The sequence below is a fragment of the Haliotis rubra genome, unplaced genomic scaffold (assembly GCF_003918875.1).
Source record: "Haliotis rubra isolate DU_JTF1 unplaced genomic scaffold, ASM391887v1 Scf71, whole genome shotgun sequence".
Taxonomy (NCBI): Eukaryota; Metazoa; Mollusca; class Gastropoda; order Lepetellida; family Haliotidae; genus Haliotis; species Haliotis rubra.
In genome coordinates, this window is record NW_025767424.1 from 1,853,376 (window position 1) to 1,859,413 (window position 6,038).

General features: G+C 39.2%; 1 protein-coding gene across 1 annotated transcript in view; it reads right to left on the reverse strand.

Moving 5' to 3' along the window:
- Positions 1–6,038, reverse strand: part of LOC124259134 (tubby-related protein 4-like) — a 234,226-nt gene that overhangs the window by 16,791 nt on the left and 211,397 nt on the right.

The window sequence follows — 6,038 nt, forward strand, 5'->3', positions numbered from 1 at the left end:
TTCATTTAGGAGTGCATTCTCTCAGAAGAAAGGAGATCACTCTGTGTAATGATGCCGGTGTGACTTTATGAAAGACATGAACATTAAAGGGCATTATAGGAATTATAGGAGTCTGTCTTGAAAAATACGGAGTCGTATTCATCACACTGTTGCATGACTTTCTCTTCATCATGATCTGTCCTGAACTGACCCAGTTTATTACAATTTGATTTTGTTATGTGCTTTTCCATCTTTGTGAGCAAATTGCAGAAGGAAAATACAAAATGGCTGAGTCAGGTTTAATTTCCTGAAATGAATTTAGAAATATTATTAAAATAAAAGTAAGGATATTTTTATATTTTAGGAATTGATTTAATCTAAGGCATTTGTATATAAACACAAGAAACATGGATTTAGAATGAACTGGTTCATAAATATAGAACATGCTAGATAATAATCAATCTCTATTATTTGTCGAAACAGATTTCATTGGCCATTGACGGCAAAATAAAGATAAAGTTTATATGATATATATCAAATGATGTGCTTGTATAACAAAACAGTAAGTTCAAATATATCAATATTGTCACAAAGCAACAAGTATGCTAGTCAGTATATATATAATATCAATATTGTCACAAAGCAACAAGTATGCTAGTCAGTATATATATAATATCAATATTTTCAAAGGAAACAGTCTGAAATCAGTAACCATTTTACGAAAATTGTCTCAACAATTTCTGAATCAGTATTCATAAAACAATTTTGTATCAACTACACAACATACCACAAAAGTTTAAGCCACTGTTACTGTAACTTCATCTAATGAATTGCAAAGTGAGCATCTTCTATCAATGATCAATCCGTTACACCAGCACTATATTTTCAACTTTCAAACATTTTATTCTTCATACCAGTAATGCATTTCTTTAAGCTCTTTGAAGATGGATAACTGTACAAAATCACAGTCAGTTTTCCAGACTTAAAGCAGCTTTTTACCAAATGACTGGTCTGCATCTTATCACTTTAGCCATGTATGCTCGTTAACGTTCAAACACCATCAGCTCCAAAGGTCCTTGTTTCCATCTTGCACGACTCAAAGGGTCAGCAATCAAATACGTGAATATGTTCACAGTAATTATCGCCACCATCACTTGTCCAGGGATCTATTGATCACACATAACTGACCGGTGCACCACCACGAGCTGTCGTGATCACTTACAGAGTAGTCAGTGATAGATTGTATCTTACTGCTACACCTCCTCTCATCACTGTCTCACAGTACGCATGCCGCATATAGAGCCACACTTTCATCTCTCACATCCGTGTTCGAAATACGCATTATGTCGGAAAGCACACATTAAATCTCCAAATCATCATCATCATCATCATCATCATCTCTATCATACACAAGAACAGCTGGTCAGCAATATTAGCAACATTTCACAAAACCGACGCCATTTTGACATCAAGATGACCACCTGGCAGTCAACCTGAATTTTGGATTTGAAGCCGTGAAAAAACTTTAAGGCTTCATTTGATTACGAAGATATTCATAAATGGTTTACAACTCTGTCAAAATGGATATAATATTATGCAATGGGCATTTTTAAATATCCTATAATGACCAGCTGGCAGTCAGCCTGAATTTTGGATTTGATGCCTTGAAGTATGTTCAAGAGGTTTCAAGGTGAGGTTTGGTTAAGATGACATGCACAAAATGTCCATCAGCTGCACTTTTCTGTTGAGATAAAAACTGGTTTGGTTTAAGTTTGCTGCACATATGAAAGTATGGGTCACTTGACACTATACAGAGAGATAGCACTGGACATCATCTCGATGAGGGCATCAGTCTTGTAATCGGCTCAATTCACCCTGTAGAACTGTGTCCCTTGGGCCAGACAATCCAGTGATTGTGGGTTCAAATCCCACCGATTGAGTTTCTAGGTTTGTCAGCACCATATCTGCGCTCGTGACTTTCACAAAAGAGTGAATGAGTGAATGTGTTTAGTTTTACAACGCTCTTGGCAACATTCCAGCTGTATTGGTGGTGGTCTGTAAATCAGCAAGCCTGGACCACACAATCCAGTGATGAACAACATGAGCATGGATCTACGCAATTGGGATATGATAACATGTGTCAACCAAGTCAGCGAGCCTGACCACCCGATCCCGTTAGTCGCCTCTTACGACAAGCATGGGTTACTGAATATCAATTCTAACCTGGATCTTCACAGGTCAAGTTTCACAAAAGAGGTAGACATGCGAGACCTGACAAAACTTTGGACTTTCCTGAAATATAAAGCTGACAAACTATGATAAAGCTGTAATACTTTTCAATACTGTATTAAACCAAAACCAACCACTCAATCATCTTGACTCAAAACCAACAGTTAAAAAGGTCAACTTCTTAAACTTCAGCATGTAAATGGGGAAGTTAGAAAGTGAAGAAATAAGTGAGAGTTTGAATTGGGTTTCATGCTGCATTTAGCAATATTCCAGCAATATACAGACGGGGACATCAGAAATAGAAGGAAATATGTGAATGTTATTTTAAGATAATCAGACAGCATTCCACCCACATGAAGGTTGGAGCCAGACAAATGAATTTGGCCACAGGATTAAGGACTCACTTTCTCAGGATATGATAGCACACAATGAACCATGTCACAGAGTCAGTGAGTGAGTGAGTTTAGTTTTACGCCACTTTTAGCAATATTCCAGCAATATCACGGCGGGGGACACCAGAAATGGGCTTCACACATTGTATGCATGTGGGGAATCGAACCCGGGTCTTCAGCGTGACGAGCGAACACTTTAACCACGAGGCTACCACACCGCCCCGCCAAGTCACAGAACCTGATGACAAGATTCCTTGTAAGTCAGCTCTTAATGCAAGCATAAGGAATTAGGAACCAGCGCCACCTGACTCAAATCCCCCTTGGGTATGACCTGTAGAAATAACGATGTGACGTTAAATATTAACTCACTCACTGTAGAAATAAATGTCATCTATTGTACGAAACTGTTACAGTACACAACAGTATATAATTTACTTAGCTAAAGGTTCTAATCAAATGGAGACCGCCTCCGTGGTGTAGTGGTTAGAGCGTCCGCCCGGAGAGCGGAAGGTCGAGGGTTCGATCCCCGACCGCGTCATACCAAAAGACGTAAAATATTGTACTTGTTGGTCCTTGCCTGGCGCTCGGCATTAATGGGTACAACAAGGACTGGTCGGCTCGGAGTCAGTATAATGTGTCTGAGTGGGGTATTCATGCTTCACTGCGGCATGGTATCTCCGTGGGCTAGCACTATAAAACCAGCTTAAGTCTGGGCTAGTACAAGCAGCTGCACATACACATACACATGCATGCACATTGTCATATCAGCGAAATATTCTCAAGCACGACGTTAAACCCAATTTCACCTCTTCTCACCTCACCTCTAATCAAATGGACATTTGTCATTTGGGTCATGCTTAGTTCAGTTATATCTCAATAACATACACCTGCCTAATATATATGTCTCTATATGTCAGTGTCAATACTGCTTGAGCTGCTCGTATATTCTGTATGACAGGTACACAGTTGTATTCCAGGGCCTTGAATGGAAAGAGAAAAGTTATGGTAGTCCAACATATATGCTGACAGGCTCCAGAACTCAAGTATTTGCCTGTGATTTAAGTTTCACTTAGTGAACGGCACAAAACATTTAAATTGTGAATCGTAGTAGTGACGAGAACAACACATGATTTGATTTCCAAACAAGCCCCCAAAATGGGATTTTTGTTCTTTTACAAAACTGTATGACGGTTAAAGATGAAAACAAACAGTGGGCAGCATATGGTCGAGTCAGTTAGTATTAATAGGCAGAGATGAATGTGATGACAGTGACTTTATTTTGTACTTTGTACTAAATATTCTTCTCTGTAGGACAAGTTTGGTTTCAGTAACTTTTTGAGGCCTGTTGTCATGGAAGCAGTGTGTATAACCCTGGTAATATAACATACAGCTGACCAGACAACTGTCATACAAGCAGTATTTATTGGTCTGACTCCTAGCCCCTGGAGAATAAATAAAAAAGAGTCCAACTCAAGTTTAGAATGATTGTGCAAGTCTACATTTCTTCAGCTCTAGGATTAATAATGGTACTATTTACTAAATATTCTTCTCTGTAGGACAAGTTTGGTTTTAGTAACTTTTTTAGGCCTGTTGTCATGGAATGAGTGAGTGAGTGAGTTTAGTTTTACGCCGCACTCAGCAATATTCCAGCTATATGGCGGTGGTCTGTAAATAATCGAGTCTGGACCAGACAATCCAGTGATCAACAGCACGAGCATCGATCTGCGCAATTGGGAACCGATGACATGTGTCAACCAAGTCAGCGAAACTGACCACCCGATCCCGTTAGTCACCTCTTACGACAAGCATAGTCGCCTTTTATGGCAAGCACATGGGTTGCTGACGACCTATTCTACCCCGGGTCTTCACGGGTCTGTTGTCATGGAAGCAGTGTGTATATCCCTGGTTATATAACTTATAGCTCACCAGACTCCTAGACCCTGGAGAATAAATAAAAAAGAGTCCAACACAAGTTTAGAATGATTGGGCAAGTCTACATTTCTTCAGCTCTAGGATTAATAATGGTACAGGGTTCCTTTTGGACTTTTTATACATGTTTAGTTGTTGTAAATACATATTTTAAACCATGATAACCTTATTTCTGGGACTAAATGTCAGTCCACATAGTTCATATCCCTTGGTGCACATAGCTGACTAGCCAACTGCCACAGACAAAGTCTTTATATCTCTGGGTGTACCAAGCTGAACAGCTGACTGTCACGGCAGACGTCTTTATATCCCAGGATATATAAGGTTGACCAGCCAACTGTCACGAAGCCATGTCCCAGCATGGCTAGATAAATGACCAGCAGACAACCAGTTATATGGAGTCTGAATGATGGCTGACCTGGGACCTGCAGCACTCCAGAGGGACAGACAGGAACCAATATCACCCCACAGAAGTAATCACTAGGAATGAGAAACCTGTGGAGACCACAGATTAATGTTTCCAGTGTTGCCAATAGCATGCATGATTTCGGTCTGCTTCATGGTCTAAGAGCTTCGCATGGTCGTGCTCAGAGTAGCAATTTCTTCCTACATAACACTGCCTGTTATGTAGAATGGGTAAACATTTATAAACTGAGTATGTTTATCATCATGATTTACAAAATTAAAAATATGGCATTTATCAAAACTTTATAGACAGATTGTTTCCCCATTTCATTTGAAGATTAACGGTGGGCCATATATCATTTCTGATAAGATGACCACCTCTTCCACTAAGACCTTAAAAGGTTTTTGAGAAAATTTGTGTTTTTAAATCAAAGATGGCCACCTGGCTGCCATATTGAAAGAGCAACTATGATGTCCTGAATTAATTTGAACCCAGTTATAGAAACTACTATCCACACAAAATTTCAGCTCAATACATCAAAAGTTTTTGAAGAAGTTAAAACAAAGACCACATGGACATAAATACATATGTACCACATACATAAATATTTTAAATTTCTCATCTCTGAATGACTATTAGAAAGTACTGTACATTATCCCACAGTTTTCACTTCCATAATTTATTCAGAGATTTTTTCTATTTCCAATCTACTTTCATTTACAGTTCATTAGAAAGATTCAGCTGTCTCCTTCACATAGTCCACAAACATTTCAATCACCACTGATCGTAATTACATACTACTGAATACCCCTGAAGATTTGGGTTACAATGATTGGTCTTCAGCAAACCATGCATGTTGTGAGAGGTGACTAATGGGATCAGGTGGTCAGGCTCACTGACTCAGTTGACATGTCATCGTATCACAACTGCGTAGATTGATGCTCATGCTGTTGATCACTGGCTTGCTCAGTCCAGACATGATTATTTACAGACTGCCGTTATATGGCTGGAATATTGCTGAGTGCGGCGTTAAACAACAAATATATTGCTGAATCATACTCTGAGTAAACTTAAACCAGGGGGAGAACATGATCTCAAGGCAT